General features: G+C 48.9%; 1 protein-coding gene across 5 annotated transcripts in view; it reads left to right on the top strand.

Annotated features, from left to right (window-relative positions):
• The first annotated feature begins 3,082 nt into the window (after positions 1–3,082).
• CD151 (CD151 molecule (Raph blood group)) overlaps positions 3,083–20,212 on the top strand; it is a 38,955-nt gene continuing 21,825 nt past the window's right edge. For 2 of the 5 annotated variants that reach the window (XM_068398424.1, XM_068398425.1), the window contains exon 1: positions 3,083–3,169. The gene's annotated coding sequence lies outside the window, so the exon portion shown is untranslated. Of the gene's footprint in view, positions 3,170–12,743; positions 12,813–13,685; positions 13,706–16,536; positions 16,557–20,212 lie in introns of those variants that run through there. The other 3 variants (XM_068398426.1, XM_068398428.1, XM_068398427.1) reach the window with 3 other exon arrangements.

The following is a 20,212-nucleotide window of genomic DNA, read 5'->3' as shown; positions in this document are numbered from 1 at the left end:
TCCCCCATGGTGGTACAAACAAGAGGTTTGGAAGTAGGGAGAGAGTTGATCAGGAACCCATGTCTTGGAGGCAGCACTCGAGCAATTCATCTCCAGTCTTATTTTTTTACCTCTTTCAAGCAGCCAGAGTCCAGCTGATCAGAGAAGACAGAGCAAGGCGGAGAAAAAGAGGAGATGCTTCCCCAGTGTCTGGGGGCAGTGTAGTGCTTTCAGAGGGCACGTTCTCACCTTGTACCTATATTTGCAGAACCAAGCATTTATTTTAATAATGTCCCGTGTATCCTTTTCACTAGAGTTAGGAATTTGGTTGCTTTTAATCCTTGTGCCCTGGCACGGCTCCAGATGGATGTTCGTGCGTTACAGAACTAATCTTTCTGCAGCTTTGACCAAAGAAATTATTACTCATTTCCTCTGCTATAAATTGATAGCACAGGTAGCTCATTGTAATGTCTTTTTTTAGCAGGAACAGGGGTGGACTTTTGTTTCAATCATGACAAAGTGGCACAGAGTTTGAGCAGGTTGTGCTTGGACAACAGTAAGCACTAGGGTGGGTTTTGTTACTGGATGGTCTTTTGTTGTCTCTCTGCACAACACTTAAATGTCCTGTTGGAAGACTCAGACACTTACAGTCTAGAGGGGCGTGTTGTTACTTTTTAAACCTGTCTGATACCAGACCCAAACTAGAGCAGACTTCCCACAACATTCCTAATTTTACGACATCCCCTTGTTTTTGTCAGAATCTCTCCTGCCTCTGAATGGAAGCCCTGGGAGCAGCCATCCTTTGCAAGCTGCTGGAGACTGCAGCGTAAGTAAAAAGCAAATAATGGGGATATCCTGAGGTGGCATGAGACGAGGGAGGATGCAAAATAGACTCTGCCTGGGGCTTATTCCTGCGCCATATTGGCTGCAGTCACTTAGTGGACAGGTGACATTTTGCACATAATATGTAAGGCATTTTGGAATCATATCACAAGAAAGTACTCTTATAGCCTGGGAAGCCTTATCCTGGCACATGCAACAGTGCAGCTGTGTATACAATCAGATCTAGGGGCAAAAGCAAAAAAACCACTCTGCTGATAAGCAGCCATGGTCCCACAAAGCTCAGCATGCAGGCAAAGGGACCCCACTGCCTTGCTTCACTTGTCTCTCTTATGTTAATACGCTAAGGATAAGCATAACAGGATTAGCCTGACAGCATCTCTTTGAGAAGCCAAAACAGGGCTGAAGAGAGAGCATTAAGCCACAGTGTTAAGTTTAAAGCTTTCCCACAGAACAAATGCAGGAATTGCAAAGGTCTGGGATGTTGTTTTCTTCGACCTTCTTTATTCCAGCACCCTGAACTCCAAGGGACAGTTTCCATTCACACACATTTAATCAGTTACTGCTATGGGGATCATGCAGGTTCTCACACATTATTTTCTGTCCTGTCACCTTCTTCTGTTTCTTGTATGCTCTTTTTACCTGTTAATTGCTTAGTCCATATGTATATTGACCAAGTACTTAAGCTCCAAGTATAAACGTATCTCATAGCTCATGCTATACACCTTTAAATGCTCCATTTGGAAATCTGCTCGGCACCAATAGTCCTGCAGTTCAGAGCTTCGTTAGCTCTCTGAGCCACTGTCAGGCTGCTCATTACTTATCTGGCTGTTTATGAGTCACACGGAAATTTCAGTTGGTGCAGCTACAATAATCTGGCTCCAGACTCTTCAGGCCTGCAAGGCATGCTTTATGTGCATATCAAGCCATGTGGTTCAATTAGGCCCTGATCCTGCAAATGCAAGTGTAGCTGTGTGCTTCTTCTGAAATGACTAGTCCACAGGAGACCTGACCAGGTAAAAATAGTTTTTTTCAAGGTAAACATGTATCTCCAGTAAATATATATTACTCCAGTACTAAGCTGAGGACTGGGAGGTGAGGAGTCCTGTGGTATATCTCACCTTTACCCACAGGCTTTCCCAAGCACACGACTGCCGCCCAGGCAGAGTTGTGTCTGATCATGCCCATTTGCTGACCCAAATCTGTCAGGGCAGGAGGTTATGCTCTTTCCCGTTTGTATGTGAAATCTCTGGACATGGCAAGAAGGCAGCAGCCCCGTGCAGCTGGCTACCCAGGCCTGGGGTAGGGGTCGGCACCTCTTGTTGCCTCCTGGCTCTGCCACGCACTCCCTCCCTGCAAGAAACCTCTCGTGTGTGAGCTGCTCCCCTAAGGCTGCATTTAATCACTTGGCTCTCCAGGTGCTCTAAGCTAAAGCTTAGGTAGGATCCCCATGGGCTGAGGAGAGAGGAGTTGATTTACGCATTGGGAAGGATGAAGTGATTTTTGAGTTGGGCACATGGGCAGGAGAGGTTAAGTGTCAACAGTTAAGGCAAACACCCAGGAGGTCCTGAACTGGCCTTTTCCCTCCCTCCCTGCTCAGATCTCCTCTCTTCCCACCCACCCCTAAAACTGTGCGAGGCCACTCAGCCTCCGAGGGGAGTGGGCGAGGGTCTTTCTTCTGAGCCCAGCCTCTGTGCAGGGCTGCTGCTTAGCGCAGAGGTATTTGGGCTGAAGTGGGAATGAGGTAATGGAACGATGAGGCAATGTGCCAGTCAGGGCTTGATCTTGATTTACAGGATGTTTCATGGAAAACTCTTTAACAAGCAGGTCTGACGCCTTAAAAAAAAGAAAAGAGAGAAAGAAGCTCCAGCTGGAGTTTGCTGCAATGTGTTGCCTGCGGCAATGGAAAAGCCAGCGTGGGGCCCAGGTGGCGAGGAGCAGGAGCCGCTGCTAGCAGAGGCACGGCTTGGCAGCCTTGCGCAGCGCCAGCAACGCCAAGAGCTCCGCGGCCGCGCCGCGGGCACCGCCGGGCCCGCAGACCTCGCGAACCGCCGGATTTCGGGGCGTTTTGTTTTGCTGGAAACGAAAAGAAGAACAACCGCTGAGCCCTGACCGTACCGGCCGCCGGGCCAGGCCGGGCTGTGCGTGAGGGCCCGGCTGCCGGAGGGAGGCGCCCCTCGACGCGGCACCGCCCGCTGGGCGTCCCGGCTGGGCTGGGCTGGGCCGGGCTGGCCGCGCCGCCCTCCCGCCTTCCCTCTGTCAGTCCCTTCCCTCCCTCCCTCACAGCGCGGCAGGCCGGGGCGTGAGGCGGCGCGGAGCGCTCGGGTCCGGCGCGGCTCGCTGCGGAGGGGTGAGGCGGGGCGCCCCGAAATGGCGGCCGCCCGGGGAGGGAGGGCGCGGCACGGCGGCGGGGGAGGGGGATGGGAGAAGGGGCTGGGGGCGGCGTGGGGAGGCCGGGACGATGGCGGGTGCTGCCTGCAGCAGCCCCTGACAGCCCGTCCCGGGAGGGGGCAGGCAGAGCGCTGCCCGCGGGCCCCGTGTGCCGCAGCCCGGGTCTGGCGCTCCCCTCACCCGCCGCCCCCCGAGCGGCACAGCGGGCCGGGCCGGGCCCACCTGTACCTGGCCGCGTTCACCGGAGGCCAGCTCAGTTGCAGCTTCCCCGTCCGCGCCCACTGGCATTGTAGAGCTTCGCAGGGGCTTGGCTTTTGCATTTTTTTTTTTAAAGTGTTTTAACCTGTTGCGGGGATGGGGGTGTCAGAAGCGTTGCCCAGCCTGTGCATTAGGAAGGGTGTTCTGAATGTTGCCATAATCTTGTGAAACGATATTTTCTCTCTCTCTTTTATTCAGTTAAGTCTCCCTGTTGTACAAATAAGACTTGGCCTTTATGTTGGGCTTGTCGGATGCTTGGAGGTGGCGGGGGAGAGCGAGCCCTTGTTTACCACAAATTCCAGGAGATGTTCTGTTTCTTTTTTTCTGGAAGCTGAAGCTGATGGGTTATTATTGCTCTGTGGTGTTCCTTGCCATGAGGAATCTTTCCCAGTAGCCTTTGCTCCGTGTCATCTCATGAAGAACATAAAGTGCTGTACATTTAAAAATTCCTCACTCTTCCTGAGAGCTTTTGTTATCAACCTGTTGCAGTATCCTGTTGAATTTTACCAATGATATATTTTTATTTCAGGCTACTCTATGGCATCCCTTAAATAACGCTGCTTCACTTCCTTTGTCCCCCTACAGCACTTCCTGGCTTGCTCTGAGGGTTCACGTGGTGTCTGCTAGAACAAGAGTTAATTAAAATGGCATTACCTGTCAGAGATAATGCCCAATGGTGGCCATTTTGTTGAAACAGTTTTGAAACAAGTCCCTTTTGCCAAAATGCGTTTCCTTTGCCATCTGCAAGGCTATTGCCTATGTTTTTAGGGAAGCTTTTGGTGTGATGGGCTATCTACTGCCTGGTATTGTTGAGGCTGAAGAATCTCTTAGCATGTCATCTGTCAGACAAAGGTCCATCCCAGTCTTCCTGTGGGACTCTCACTGCTACCAAAGATGCCTGCCTGTGATGGAGAGAGCAGAACATTTGTGTCTTCTGAGCTGTTGCTGAGCTCAATGGAAGCTAGAAAAGTTGATGCAAAAGTTTCAGTGTATTTAGATGCTCTGAAGGAGTTTATGTGCCTATGACAGGCACTTCCTGATGTGTACATTGTTGGAAGCTGGGCAATGTCCCGGGCAACATCACTTATGCTTTACCTGAGGCATCTGGTGACAGGTCCCTGTCAAAGGCATAATGCTGGCTTGCATAGGTGGGTCTGGGCTCTGGTTTGCTACAGCTGCTCTTAGGTGCCAGTACTTTGTCCTTGCTGAAAGCTTGGGTTGTGAGTCGGAAGAGTTGGCAGCTTTTGAACTCCTCCATGTAAATATCCTGAGATACATCCTTGCTCTGTAGTTTCCTGATGATGTCTTTGGAGTTCCTGCCCTTGATGTCTTTCTGTCCATATGCTGTATTTCTGCAAAAACATGTTTTATTCCAAACTGTCACATACATTGATTGGCCCATGGCTTTTTTTAAAATAATGTCTTACCTTCTTGGTGGAGTCCGTCTGCAGTGGAGGATAATGACTCCCCCATTGCCTGGTAGAAGTCCTGGCAGTCCAGCTGTATGTTGACTCCAGTAACAATAAGAACATGCCTTTTCTATGCGCTTGAGCTAATGCCCCATGTGTGACATCTCATTTTACTCTGGAATCTGAGGTCGTTAGTCCCTCCTGTGGTGCGTTTTGTGGGAGCTTAAGGGTCAAGTTTTCTTTCTCCTGTCTTAAGGCAGGTGTGTTAAAGGAGGATTTGTTCTTAGTGCAGAGAGCAGAGCACTGAGTAAGAGGAACTTTGACAGCTCAGTTGGGGCTGTGGCTCCCCTTCTCTTGGATCTAATACAAGAGCCATCTTCTGAGGAAGCAGGGAATACCAACCCAAGAAGATTTTTCTACAAGGCTTTAGCTTCCCAGCTCCCTTGTGCAGAAGGGAAGTCTTATGTCAGTTTGGAAGCGGGCAGGACTCTGAGGCTTATCTTCAAGTACAGTAAGGCACACACAGCTGAAATCCTGGCTCTGCGAAGGATATTTTCAGTGCAGCCTCCAAAAGTTTGTGTGGATGGGTTTGAGAGATTCTTCAGCAAGGGGGTGGAAGAAAGCTGCTTGTATTCCCTTGTCAAGCAAAAATGCTAGGTGGGAGTGGCTGATGGAGTGCTATCTATCCCCGTTAGGAAGTTTCCAGCAGGCATATTATATTATTCCTAGCTAATAAAAGTTGTAGCATAACTCTAGCTGTTCCCATTGCACATACACAGACAGACAACTCCCTTACTCTTGAGACAGCCCTGAAGGGGTTGACTGGTGAGCTGTGTCTCCTCTAGTTGGGTCATACCACAGGTGAATTCATTTGTTGCTTCTATAAAGTTTGGCTTCTGCTCTAAGGAGTGTGTTGGGCTACTTGTTATGCATAGGAGGAAAATACATATTTACATGTATTTGTACATGTAACATCTCTACCACCATGTATACCTGTGTGTGGCAAACTATTCTATCTGACATTTCCAGGTGATTTGGTCACTTATAAAGTCATCATGCTGTCCCTCTGTTTTTCTTGTGCCTTCTGTTTAAGACAGAAGCTTAGAAAGATAAAAGGTGGATCGACTGGCTCTGAAAAACAAAAAGGGTGAGCTTTGCTTTTTCATGTCCCAGTCTACTACTGCTGTCCCGAGTGGCTTCATCAGTCTTGCTCTTGAAACCTCCAGAGAGGATGCTCTCCTACTCCCCACCTGTACTCTCTTCTCCTGAGCTCGACACTGGGTTATCTGCTGCTCTCCCTGAGCGTGTGCACTGACAGCTGAGGTCATGGAAAGCCTGAGGGAGGATGACTCCTGGAAATTACAGCTCGTCTCAGCTTCCCTGGCTGTGAGGAACAGAAACCTTAGTCTCCTCAGTTGTTTAAAAACCTTCAAGATCCCGAAGGTGAAGACCAGGTCTCCCTTCAGTCTCACTTGCTCATCTTGCCTTTCAGACCCTGAACATGATTTTCTTTTTGCCACAGCAAAGCCAAAATGAAATGAACAGTGTCACTGTAAAATCACCTCATTTTCCCACTCTTTTTTGCACATGCGTTTTGTCAGAGCTTTCCCCCAGGATGGTGACCATCTTCCTAATCTGTGAGAAATGTGCTTTTCCCTGCTACCCCATGCCTGAAGCCAGGGTGTGGAGGGAGAAATGAAGCACGGCAGGGCTGCAGGATGGAGATGACGTGTTTTGTCAGTTCTGCGGAGAGCACCTCATACCATCCCTCCCCATGGCACAAAACCCATTCGCTGCCAGGCCCTCTTGGCAAGGATCAGCAATGTAATAGCAGCACTGCTGATGGGCTCTGCTCTGTCCCGCCTGCCAGACTCTGCTTGTGATCTCAACAGCCTGGCACCCAGGGGGATGAATTCAGTCAGCCCTATTAGTCCTGCATCCTGGCTGCTGCACAGTAATAAAACTCTCAGCAGAATGAGCAGGAGGATAATTACTATTTTGCACTCCTGGTTTTGCATGGCAGAATAAGAGGTGTATTTTGGAGTCTGGGCTGCACTTGGGTATGACCAGCTTGGTCTGTGTTTCTAACCTAAGTTCCTCTTGCTGGTCGGGTGGTTATGGCTCTCCAGTCCGAGCTGGAAAAGTGCAGTACAGCTCGGTCGGTGCGTTTTAGGCACTAGGGCAATGAGCTCAACACGGGACTGAAAGTGTAGCTGGCTCCTTAGAAGGATTCAAGCATGAGTAGCTGCCATGACATGCCAGCTGGGGTCTTCATGGAGGTATTGGTATGTATGTATATATTTGTGTGTGTGTATTTCATGCATAGTTTTGATGCCAGCAGTGCTGGACACTGTTGGAGGCAGGATACTGATTTAGTGGGATAAGGAATGACATCAGGAATTCCATTCTGCAGAGGTTAAGGGAGGGTCCTTGGCAGCTGTTTGCATTCATTTGGGTGTTGACCCACAGCCGCTGACAGCGTGGTACAGCCAACCAAATGCAATTTTAATCGTGCAGAGAGTTGCACGCTGTGTATTGCCTGCATCCAGGTAGGCTGCTGCAGTGTCGCTCTTTCTACCTGCTGAGCACGTGTGTAAGAGGTGAGTGCATCCAAGCGAGGGAGCGTGGAGGATGTGGCACGGCCTCTTTAAGGGAGGTGGAAATGAGACGTGTGGGAGGTGTGAGAGGGGATGTTGCTCAGACCCATGGGTTCTTCCTGGCAGCAGTAATGAGTCTTTGTAAGGAAAAACTGAGCCAGAAGTAGGTGACATAAAATGTTTGGCATTGACTGTTGTTTCTTATCTATTCCTGATGCCAGATCTGAATGCAAAAGGAGCAAAGTTCACTTTTCCAACCCAGGTTCTCTTTCCTTTTATAGGAAAGAAAACAGAGCAGTGGGGAGCTGGTTTTAAACAGAGCAGTGGGAAGCTGGGGCAGTGGAAAGAGTTGTGAGACTCTTAAGTGTGTGTGCTTGGGTGGAGTTTTTCCCCATAGCTCCAAAGTGGAAGGTACACGCTCGTAAGAAGCTGTGGAGTTGGGCTAAAATCTGCAGCATGTTTCCCAGATGTCTTTGCCACTCTAGGAGAGGGACAAGTTGAAAGGAACAAACACCTTCTGGAGATGCAGTGGGAGAAAGATTTGGCTGTGCTGTACAAATGGGTAAGGTGAAAGCATGTCTGATACCTCGCCCTGGAACACTTCTACCTCTGTGGGGGAGAAGGAGACAGGAGAAAGACCAAGCAGATAATTACTATTTTGCACACCTGGTATTGCATGGCAGAATAAGAGGTGTGTTTTGGGGTCTGGGCCATGTATGGGTATGACCAGCTTGGTCTGTGTTTCTAACCTAAGTTCCTCTTGCTGGTCGGGTGGTTATGGCTCTCCAGTCTGAGCTGGAAAAGTGCAGTACAGCTCAGTTGGTGCATTTCAGGCACTAGTGCAATGAGCTCAACATGGGACTGAAAGTGTTGCCAGCTCCTCTATAGAAGGATGTGAGCATAAGTAGCTGCGAGTGGGGCCAGGATACTGGTGTAGTGGGAGAAGGAAGGGCAGTCAGGAATTAGCTCTGTGGAGGTTAATGGAGGCATCCTTGGCAGCTCTTTAAATACAAGTGTATAACTTACCAGTGTAGCTGGAGTATGAACAACAGATTCTTTGGCTCCTTCACAAATGAGATCTGGTTAAAACTGGGACCAAGAGTGGTTTGAGGTAGGAATTTCTGGGGGAGAGGTTTCAGTTTTGTGTGAAGTGGATCATGGTTTGAGCCTAGCTGACCTGTTGTCTGCCAGAGCAACAGCCGCGATGCCTGCGTGGTTATGTTTTCAGGGAGTGCTCTGATCCTCAGTGACCACCACGCTGCAGCAATAAAGAAAATAAGGGGGAAGGATGGTTTTGGTCAAATTTATATGCTAACAGAGCTGGCATTTCTGGCATGCCAGCCAGTGAGCAGAACTTCTGGAGTGCCTGATGAGACAGGCGTGAGTCATGGCTTGTGAATGTCAATATTTCTTCCTAGCTGTGGTGGAATCCAGAAGGGGGGAATTCATATCCAGTATCTCCCTCCCACATTGCCCTGGTGTCGTGGTTTAACCCCAGCCGGCAACTGAGCACCACACAGCTGCTCACTCACTCCCCGTGGTGGGGTGGGGGAGAGAATGAGAAAGGTAAAAGTGAGAAAACTTGTGGGTTGAGATAAAGACAGTTTAATAGGTAAAGCAAAAGCCCTGTGCGCAAGCAAAGCAAAACAAGGAGTTCAGTCACTACTTCCCATGGGCAGGCAGGTGTTCAGCCATATCCAGGAAAGCTGGGCTCCATCATGCGTAACGGTTACTTGGGAAGACAAACGCCATCACACCGAACATCCCCCCTTTCCTTCTTCTTCCTCAGCTTTATACGTTGAGCATGACGTCATACAGTATGGGGTATCCCTTTGGTCAGTTGGGGTCAGCTGTCCTGGCTGTGTCCCCTCCCAACTCCTTGTGCACCCCCAGCCTACTCGCTGGTGGGGTGGTGCAAGAGGCAGAAAAGACCTTGGCTCTGTGTAAGCACTGCTCAGCAGTAACTAAAACATTATCAACAGTTATCAACACTTTTCAGCACAAATCCAAAACCCAGCCCCATACTAGCTACTGTGAAGAAAACTAACTCTACCCCGGCCAAAACCAGCACACCTGGAAACAGGTGATTTGTTATTTTTCTCCATGGTCACTGTAAGCTGCACGCAGAGCTCCCAGGGGGATGGTGGGGAGCTGTGTGTGTGGTCACAGCGGTGTACAGTGAGCACAGAAGCCGGGCACATGGTTGTGTGCGTGGCAGGCGCTGCCTCAGAACAGCCAGCTGTGGAGCAGTGAGGGGTCTCGGATGTGTGTGTCGAGTGCTGTGTGCAAGGAACCTGCGTATGGAAAAGTGCTGGGCTTTGTGCTCGTGGGTTTGGCTGTTGTAGCGTAGGAGGGATGAGTCTAGTCCTGTGTGGAAGTACGGCTTGCTGAGGAGTTGAGCTGCCAGTGAGCTGGAAGCTGTGGTTAGTTGCAGGTCCCCCCTTGCTATATGGGGTAGCCCTCTTCCATCTTTGTTGGGAGACTTGGCTTAGGTGAGAGCTCTGCCAGACGTGAGATGAGAGATTTGATGTGGTCTCCAATTTACCTTGTCCTCTAGGATGGTTTTTGGAGGGACAGATTTCCTGTTATCCGGAGGACCTCTTTCTGTATTTGAGGAGGAGGAACTGTCAGGCTGATGTCTGTGCCTTTGAGTACCAATTTGCTGTTGTTTTTTTTCCTCCTGAGCAGTGAAAGAGTACAAGGGTCCCACTGAGCTCCTGCTGTACATGGAGAATGAGGCTGCACTCAGTGTCGGAGATGGACTCTGGAGAGCCTAACAAAGCCTTCTCTGTCCAGGGCTTACCTCCGGTGTGTGCAGTGTGTCCTGAGACAGGGAAAAAAGGGAATTTAAACCACTGTGCTTACACCAGGAAAAAATCCTGGTTGCTGACTTCACTGGGCTGTTTACCCTCAGAGTTGGTCGGGCACTGGGGAAGTGTGGATCCTGACTCACAGGTGTGCTGCGAGAAGCCTAGAAGGAAGGAAAAGCACAATTACAGAGGAAAAACTCTATTTTCACTGATGTCATGAGCTTTACTTTGGCTGCATCTGTCTCCATGTGGAAGAAAACCCCCTTGTAGAAAAAAGGGGTTTTATTGTTTGCTACTTCATCAGGAATTTTAACAAGTTTGTAGGGGAAAAAAGGAGGGGGAAGCCAACTTAGGTGAGAGCAGTGAGAGTATCCAAGTTAAATTACTGTAGTTATATCAATGTGATTCTTATCAACAGTGTATTTACAAGTGTGTAAGTGGGAAGCTCGTTTCCCTGTGTACAAAGTGCCTAGCTGCTGCAGATCAGCAGTGTCCTCCCAATTTTTGACATTGATAACCATGTCCGGCCAGCCCAGATCCCTTCTCCCTGTATTGCCCTGACCAAACAGTTGTCTTTGTTTTCCTGTGGCTGTGCACACGGTAGTGGTTATCAAGTAAGATGCTGCTGCTGTATGCGCATGTATCACTGCAGTGAGGAGTTTTTCAAGTGACAGGAAGGTGGCCCTGACACCAGAGCGGTCAGTGCTGAAACACCCTTTCCTCTGAGGTCGGTAATAGGTGGATAATTTTCTGTGCCAGAATTGCATTGGTTAATTCCAGCATGAATTTCAGAGTTTTATATAAATTCTTCAAAAGCAAGAAGAGACTTTTGTTTTGTGGGTTCCTCTATGCCTTGATGTCCTAGGGGGACCTCATTTTCACAGTGGGCATTTAATACTGACCAAAACTCAGGTCAAAGTGAAGGTAATTACTCAGTTTCTTTGGAAACTTGTGGCTGTGTTGTTCCTGGATTTTCTCTGAGTATTTTTCACCTTTAATGCTTAAGGAGTTACTGAGCATCTTAAATGCTGTGGACTGCCTTTCCCCTTCTGCTCACTGATGGCATGGGGTGCATTGAGAGACGGATAATGAGTCTGCGCAACGCGGGATATTTGCCATGTTCCTGTCTCTTACACCCAGAGGAAAATGCTCTGCTGCTTTCTGCTGAGCTCTAAGAAGTAGTCCAAATGCTGAGTATGTGCCAGTAACGTTTGGAGAGGCTCCTGAGGGAGCAAAGTATATAGTTTCTCCCATCTCCTGAAGTCTTCTTGAGTCTTCCTGGTATTTGAGGGTTAATCCAGGGTGTCCTAGAGTTGTAGAATGGACTACTTTTAGCCTTTAAAATTTTAACCTTTAAAATAACAGGAGATCGGATGAGGTGATATGGTCCCTCTTAACTTGAAAATTGACCTCGAAGGCAGGGGGGGCGCATGGGGAGGATTAAGTTTCAAACTCTTTTTAGGCTTTTCTTTAGTGAAGCTTTTTGATATAGTGCTGGGGTAACCTGAGGGTGGGTTGGTGGAGAAATACCCTGCAGGACTTCCCGGCTTCGTTTGAAGTCCAGCTGGTTTGTGCTGGCATCTGTTAGAGAAACCCTTTTCCAGTTACTTGTTCCTGCCAGCTCTAAATGAAGTGGATGATACGCGAAGACAGACTTGCCAAAGTTTCTGTACTGATTATAGCTCTGTACCCTTCACGGAGAGCTGCCCTTTGCCTGTGCGTTTATTTGAAGCGGTAGAGAGGACCCAAGCAAGCTCAGCTCCTGGTGGAGCAAGGTGTTTCAGGGACGTGGTTAATGGCTTGGGGCTGGGGGATTTCTTTAGAGCTTGTTGGCGTGTGCTCTGGAGTCAGGGACTTCTTTTCATCTTTTCCTCTGCCCCCAGCCTTGGCGAAGGGCCAGCAAGTAATTGCCTTGAGGACAGCCCCTTGCCTCCCAGTTATTTATTCACATGCTGGTGCCTCCCTGTCAAGTTTGCAGGCTGGTCTAAAAACAGCTGTGTAAATGGTTTTGGTGGAGTCATTAAAACCTGCTAAACAAGAGCAAGGAGGAAGGGGGAGGAACGTTTTATTTTTGGCTGGGGGTTGTTTAATTTTTACTGGAAGAATGGTCCTTTTCAAGGCAGCCTTAAGCAGCGTGGATTGAGCATTGTTTCCAGCAGTGCTCCTATAGCAACAGGAGAGAGACAGCTCCGATGAACTTGGACTTACAGCTCTGGGAAATGAAATGTCATTTAATTTGCCCTTGACTGTGCTTGATATTTGATCTGACTCTAGTAAAGTGTTTTAAGCTCTGGAGAGGAAAATAACTCCTCAAAGCATTCAATGATCACTCCAAAACCCTCGGAGACATGGATGTCAGGGATATATAAGGACCAATGGTCAGAAGAGACTTCTTGGCCATTCCTGGTGCTGCTGTTAGTGAAGTGGGTAATTCCAGCTGTGAGAGTGTGGCCGCAGGAGGCAGCCATCCTGGGTAGGAGGGAGGCTCCTGAAGATGTCACCGGTATATCTCTAGCTGCCATGCTGAGGTGAGAGCTGCTGTCGCCCTGTTCTGTGGCTGCGTGACGTTCCCTTTTCTGTCGGTGCGCTGGGGCGCTGCAGGGTGCGTTACCCTCTTCCCACGACCACAGGTACCAGCTCCGTCACTGACACGCTGAAACGTTTTCTCTGGCATGGCTGGCACCAGTCCTGAGCTAATCAGCAACATGGCTGAAGCGATAAGACTGTTAACCTTGGTTTCCACTGTCAAATCCCTTCTCAGCTGCTTTTAAAATAAGGTCTTTGTGGAGTTGAAACTGAGGCAGGCTGCCTGGGAGAGATCTGTGGGCTGACTCCAGAGACTTTTGCTTTGCTTGTTTACACCACAGAAAGTGCGAACAGGAACAGCCTACTCAAAGCAAAGCAAGTTTTGTACAAAAGCTGAAGCTGGTGCCAGCTTTTTGTGCACTTCTTGCTTTGTGCTGTCTGCAGTCGGGCGTCTCAGGCGCAGGCAGAGCAGTGCTAACAAGTAGCTTGAAAACTTTGCATTTTACAGCTTTGTGTTCTGCAATGGTCTTCAGGAGGACAGAACAGCTCGGCAGATGGAGGATGGATGTTGAGATGAGAGGAGAGTGAATCCACCCCTCCTCTCTGCTGGGAGAGTCCCTTCATCTCTCAGTGCTCCTATTATATCACACTACCTTTTTTCTTTGTTGTGTTGCTTTGGGGATGCAAAGGATCTTTCAGGATGTGAAATTATAGAACATTGAGTCATTGAGAGGCTAGAAATGTACCCTGTGGTGACACACCAGCTGCCTGTCGTCTCTTTTAAAAACTGCTGCATGTATTTTTTGACAGTAGGATTTAAAGTCCCATGAATCATTCTTGAGCTCGGTGAGGTGAAGATGATCGCCTGCTGTGGGATATGCACCTGATACTGTGGGTAGGTAGAAAATCTACTGGCTTTTTAGCTAGTCACCTCTTCACTGCAGAGTTTTGTAGGGAATGAAATGAAAGTACCTCTGCAATGAGACTGCAGCCAAATTTTGAGTGACACTGTGCTAGCTACAACACAGCACGTGTTCTTAGGTTAGTCTTTGCCCTGAGCTCAAACCACTGTGTAAAAACTCAGCAATTTGTAGAGGGTGAACAAATGATTATCATGGCTGCGTTAGTTGGAGATCGCTTTGAATTAATGTACAGAATTGCCTGAATAGGCTTTGTAGGGACTGGGAGGATTTTTATCCTCCCAGGATTTTAGCGCTTGTTGGCATAGTCCTAGTACTGACATGGCCACAGGGCAGGGAGGTTTTGTGAGCACTCCCTGAAAACACTGAGGACCCAGTGGCTTCGCTTCTGAGAGCTGAGCTGAAAATGAATGTAATGAATAGGAAAGTAATGAATAGGAAGGGATCAGGCGGAAAGCTGATTCTGCACAAACTGTTTTGTTTAGAAATGTGGTTTAATGCTACTGGTAAGTTCTCCAGTGCAGACAAAGCCCTACTTTGAAAAAACAAAACAAAACAAAAAAACCCCACTAACCCCACAATGCCCGTGAACAGAGTTGGGAAAACAGATTTAAAATACCAATAGCAGGCTGCAGTGAAGAGTTTGTCTTGTCTGTTGGCTAACCCTGACCTATCTGAACTATTATTCCTCCTCATGGCAAACCCTCATTGCTATGAGCTCTCTGCAAACACATGCCAGGCACTGATTTCTGGCACTTCGAGTGAGAGAAAAGAGACGGTTATTGTTCCTCTCCTCAGTTCAATGACTAGCGAAGTGGTTCCTGTGTATAAATAGCGTAAAGTGTTTCGGGATCCTTCAGGATAAAGGAGGCCTTGTGAGATACAAGAGGGTGGTGTTTGACGCAGAAGGGGTTCCCGTTGGTCGTGCAGTGTGTGCCGGTCTCTGGCCTGCCTTCCAGCTCCCGAAGGGGACTGGGTGCTTGGAGGGGCTGTTTCATTCCCTGCTTATCCACTTCTGGGAGCAGCGGACAGGGGCTTTCTGCTCTCAGGATGTGGCTGGCTGCTACGTTTTGTTAGGACCAGAAAGCCCTGTGAAGGCCTTTTTGTTTGCGTTGTAGTGGAACAGTGCTAGAGCACAGACACATGCAGTCCCAGGCATGCTCGATTGCTCTTTCTTTCTCTCTTACACTTTTTCTTAATGGTTGTGAAATTGGTTTTATGCTAAGGTCCCTTTTATCCTCAAGGATCCCAGAGCCAGCCATGACCTTGCCAAGGTTTGACTAACCCCCTCATAAAACACTGAATTTGCAGGTATGTGTGTGGTGCTGAACATGTAAGCCCTTGTTGAGTTTGAAATTTATGCTCATTGTTATTTGTGCTTCAGTAAGTCCTTCCCCTGGGGAGTAAACAGTCTCGAAAAAATGAGTGGAAGGGCTAAGTGCTCCTCTCCTGAGAGAGAGCTCTTGTCTTGAAGAGCAGGCAGATCCTCAGGTGTATTAGACACACAATTCCTCCCTGCATACCTGTCTGTCATCAAAATTAGCAGGGGCTAACGGTCTACATCTCTCTTGAGGGGTCTATTCAAAATGCAGCAACTACTAGAGCCAGGGTAGAAGAAAGGAAGGATTTGGCAAGCATCCCAAGGGGTGACAGCAGGAATCTGATGCACCTGTGGAGGTGATGCCTAGACCCAGAGGGTGTTGAGGTGAGATCCTACCACTCCCATCAAGAGATGGGAGCTCTCTTGTCCTGTCTTAAGTTCTTCGGAAGGGTGCTCTCCCAGTCAAGAGGTAGGGCCAAGCAGGGTCTGACGAAGATGGCCAAGAGATCTTACTTCTTGTTGAATGTAGGGGCCTTTCTAAGTTGTCTCCACCTCTCCCAGAGCCGTTGTGCACATTCCTGGTAGGAGCAGGTGGTGTAGCTGGAAAACATTGCTTTGTATTCCTGACTTCTTAGCAGCCCCTAAAAGGCCCAGGGCGAGATCCTTTTGTGCTAGGTACTGTATAGTCAAGGAAGATGACTCCATGCCCTCAGGAGTACGTAATCAGTTTGGACAATGGGCTGGAGGAGATAAAGGCAGTTTCCAAGCTGTGGTCTGGGGAATCTCATTCAGCAGTGCCAAATGAGTTCAGCTTCCATGTGAAGGGTCAGGGAGGAGGGTTTTGGATCAAAATCTGTTCTGTGTGCCTGCCCCACACGAAAATATAAATGACAATTCCTGAGAAGGAGCTTCTTTGCCTCACTGGATGTCTGGTTCGTGTTTTGCCTTCTCCCCAGCCCTAGAGGCAGAACTACTTTGAATTTCCAGCACGTTCCAACATGCCGAGATGGAAAGCAAAGCGTTCAGCTTTGCATCCTGGGTTGGCTTTCTCTTCTGAAAGTGCAGGAGTGTGGGAGCAGCATGAGGCAGATGGATAAATGGTAGGGCACAAGGGCTGCTTGAGGAGAGTTTGGGCCCAGACTCAGGACTGAGGATGCTTCAGAGCTATTGCTTGGTTTGCAGGTGACCACGCTGCCTGTGCCTTCCCTCCTCTCCCCAGTTCCTCAGAAAGCTCCCTCGTCTGATCTTTACTTTAGTTAATGATTCCAGGACTTTCTTTGGCCTGCTTCTCAATGGCTCAAGTGCTGGGATTTCCACTGTTTCTCTCAAGAGATGTTTTTATGGTCTGGAGGCTACGTAGTAATGTGAATCAACAAGTTTCTAGTTCTTACTAGAGCATTCTTTTTCATAGGGAATGGAAGCAGGGGTAATCCAAACGGATTATGAATGAGGGTGCGTCACCCATACTATGCTAGGTACAGGCCTGCGGGAACCTCCCCTTGAAGGTAATAGGAAGTTTAAATGGTTATGAATTGTGTTAAATTTAATCCACTAATTAAAAGTAACTTCTTTTTTCTTCCTGTGTGGTTTGCAAACACTCCATTATCCCATCCAGGCAAGTCAGGAAGTATTTCTGCTTCCATATCCCAGTACAGGCAACAGATAAGAGTTTAAGCCTTAGGCTGTGAAGTAAGTTAGGGTCAGGGTGTGCATCAAAGGATCATTAATTCAGTATCCAGACAGGTTAGGAAGGAAGAATTGCTCTTCTTTTCCCCTCTCCATCCTGCTGCCTGCCATGCTGATGGAAACAGATTGCAGGGAGAATTGAACCTGTCTGCTATGGCATGAGGGTGAGATGGCTGAGGATGTGGCTGTACAAATGATAGTGAAAAGTTTGGGACCCCCCATCTTAAAAAAGTAGGGGACAGAGTGGATGCTAGAGGCCATTTTCCAGTACAGCAGCCTTATGCAGCCTAGCTGCCTCCACAGAAATGACAAACCATGGGACGACACGCCAAGTTTAGAGGGATGGGGTGCTAGCACCAGCCCTCAGCCCATTGCTCTACATGTTGGGTACACTGGAGCACACTTGAAGTCTTACAGAGAGGAGCTAGGGGCTCCTGAGGAAATAGGAGCCAACAGGAAACACCGGTGAAATACCTCAAAGGAACTAAGGTGTGTTCCTCTAAAAAGGTGACATGGCCAACAGCCCAGCTGAAGTGCCTCTGCACCAATGCACACATCATGGGCAACAAACAGGAGGAGCTGGAAGCCACTGTGCTGCTAGAAAGCTGCAACCTAGTTACCATTACTGAAACTTGGTGGGATGAATCCCGTGATGAGTGCTGCTATCGATGACTACAAGCTGTTCAGAAGGGACAGGCGAGGAAGAAGGGGTGGAGGGGTGGCCCTCTATGTCAAGAAATTGATAGATTGTGAAGAGCTGTCTGAAGAATAGCCATGAGCCAGTTGAAAGCTTATGGGTAACCATTAGAGACAGAGGCAACAAAGGGAACCTTGTGGCTGGGGTCTACTATAGGCCACCCAATCAAGAGGAGCCTATTGATGAAGCCTTCTTACTTCAGCTAGACGAGGCATCGCGCTCACAGGCTCTCGTCCTGCTGGGGGACTTCAACCTCCCCAGCATCTGCTGGAAAAGTAGCATGGTGAGCTGTAGGCAATCCAGGAGACTCCTGGAGTACATTGAGGGTGACTTCTTAAGCCAGGTAATAGACAGTCCTACCAGAGGGGATGCGTTACTGGACCTGTTAGTCACCAGCGCAAGGGAGCTGATCAGACACGCAAGGGTGACATCAAGACTGGAGGCAGTCTGGGCTGCAGTGATCATGCGCTGGTGGAGTTCGCAGTCCTGAGGGATATGGATCAAGTGAAGAGTAAAGTCAGGACCCTGAATTTTAGGAAAGCAAACTTCCAGCTGTTCAAGGTCAATAGGACCCCCTGGGAAACTGCCCTCAGGGACAAGGGAGCAGAACAGAGCTGGCAGATCTTTAAGGACGCTTTCCAGTAGAGCACAAGAGCTCTCAATCCCCATGTGTAAGACATCAGGAAAGGACAGCAGGAGACCAATGTGGATGAGTCAAGACCTGCTGGTCAAACTAAAGGACAAGAAGGAAATGCACAGGCAGTGGAAGCAGGGACAGGTATCCGTGGAAGAGTATAGGGATGTTGCCTGGTTGTGTAGGGATGGGGTCAAGAAGGCCAAGGCACAGGTGGAGCTGAACTTGGCAAGGGATGCAAAGAATAATAAGATGGGCTTCTACAGGTATGTCAGCCAGAAAAGGAAGGTCAGAGAAAGTGTACCCCCTGTGATGAACACAACTGGCAAATTGGTAACAACAGACAAGAAGGCGGCTGAAGTATGCAACAACATTTTTGTGTCAGTCTTCAATGGCAACCTCTCTTCCCACATCTCTCGAGTGGATGGACCTCAAGGCAGGGACTGGGGAAGCAAAGTCCCTCCCACTGTAAGGGCAGGGACCTGATGAGATGCATCCCAGAGTCCTGAGGGAATTGACTGTTGTAGTTGCCAAGCCACTCTCCATGATGTTTGAAGAGTCATGGCAGTCAGGTGAAGGCCCTGGTGACTGGAAAAAGGGAAACATTGCACCTATTTTTAAAAAAGGTAGAAAGGAGGACCCTGGGAGCTACCAGCCTGTCAGCCTCACTTCTGTGCATGGGAAGATAATGGAAAAGATCCTCCTAGAAGCTATGTTAAGGCACATGGAGGACAGGGAGGTGATTGGAGACAGCACGGTTACACCAAGGGCAAGTCTTGCCTGACCAGCCTAGTGGCCTTCTATGATGGAGTGACTACGTCAGTGGACAAAAGAAGAGCTATGGATGTCACCTATATGGACTTCTGTAAGGCCTTTGACATGGTCCCCCACAACATCCTTCTCTCTAAGTTGGAGAGGTGTGGATTTGATGGATGGACTATTTGGTGGATAAAGAATTGGTTGAAGAGGGTAGTAGTGGTCGACCGCTCAATGTCCAGATGGAGATCAGTGACAAATGGTGTCCCTCAGGGGTCCAGTACTGTTTAATTTCTTCATCAATGACATGGACAGTGGGATTGAATGCACCCTCAGGAAGTTTGCAGATGACACCAAGCTGAGTGGTGCAGTTAATACACGTGAGGGACAGGATGCCACTCAGAGGGACCTGGACAAGCTCAAGAAGTGGGCCCATGTGAACCTCGTGAGGTCCAACAAGCCCAAGTGCAAGGTCCTGCACCTGCATCGGGGCAACCCCCAGTATCAACACAGGCTGGGGGATGAAGGATTGAGAGCAGCCCTGCGGAGAAGGACTTGAGGGTACTGGTGGATGAAAAGCCGACATGAGCCGACAACGTGCACTTGCAGCCCAGAAGGCCAACCGTTTCCTGGGCTGCATCAAAAGAAGCGTGGCCAGCAGGTCGAGGGAGGTGATTCTGCCCCTCTGTTCTGGTGAAACCCCACCTGGAGTACTGCATCCAACTCAAGTCCTCAGTACAGGAAAGACATGGACCTGTTGGGGTGGGTCCAGAGGAGGGCTACAAAAATAATCAGAGGGCTGGAACACTTTCCCTATCAGAAAAGGCTGAGAGAGTTGGGTTTGTTCAGCATGGAGAAGAGAAGGCTCCGGGGAGACCTTATTGCAGCCTTTCAATACTTAGAGGGGGCTTATAAGAAAGATGGGGACAGACTTTTTAGCAGGGCCTGTAGTGACAGTGACCCCTGTAGGACAAGGGGTAATGGTTTTAAACTAAAAGAGGGTAGATTCAGACTAGGTATAAGGAGTAAATGTTTTACAATGAGGGTGGTGAAACACTGGAACAGGTTGCCCAGAGAGGCGGTAGATGCCCCATCCCTGGAAACATTAAGGTCAAGTTGGACGGGGCTCTGAGCAACGTGATCTAGTTGTAGATGTCTCTGCTTATTGCAGGAGGGTTGCACTTGATGACCTTTAAAGGTCCCTTCCAACCCAAACCATTCTAAGATTCTATGATAAATGGGCTAAGGTTGTAGAGAAATAACTCCTGTTTTTGAAAGCACCTCTCTGTGGCTTCTTACTTGTCTGAGGGAGGTACTGTGCATTTACACTGGGAGGTTGAAGCCTTGCTCTAGGAGGGCTGGCAGTGGCAGATGAATTCAGGGGAGCT

This window comes from Nyctibius grandis, chromosome 4, assembly GCF_013368605.1.
Source record: "Nyctibius grandis isolate bNycGra1 chromosome 4, bNycGra1.pri, whole genome shotgun sequence".
NCBI lineage: Eukaryota > Metazoa > Chordata > Aves > Nyctibiiformes > Nyctibiidae > Nyctibius > Nyctibius grandis.
Note: the sequence above shows the minus strand (reverse complement) of the source record. Positions and strands in the feature narration are given on the sequence as shown.